The sequence below is a fragment of the Rhinoraja longicauda genome, unplaced genomic scaffold (assembly GCF_053455715.1).
Source record: "Rhinoraja longicauda isolate Sanriku21f unplaced genomic scaffold, sRhiLon1.1 Scf000288, whole genome shotgun sequence".
NCBI classification, from domain to species: Eukaryota; Metazoa; Chordata; class Chondrichthyes; order Rajiformes; family Arhynchobatidae; genus Rhinoraja; species Rhinoraja longicauda.
In genome coordinates, this window is record NW_027601506.1 from 123260 (window position 1) to 123541 (window position 282).

Consider the following 282-nt stretch of genomic DNA (forward strand, 5'->3'; position numbering starts at 1 on the left):
CTATTTCACCACAGTTTTTCATCGCAACAGTAGTACCGCAGAGCGTGTCAGTCCATCAGTATTACTGCGTCACTCCAACAGAATGTGCTATTACATCCGTGCTACCCCACAGTGTGTCATTCCATCAATACACCTCCACAGTACGTCATTACACCAGTACTACTCCACAGTGTTACACTCCATCAGTACAACACTGGAGCGTGTCACTCCATCAGTACTACCCTACAACATGTTATTCCATCAGTACAACACCACAGGGATGCACTCCATCAGTACTGCCTT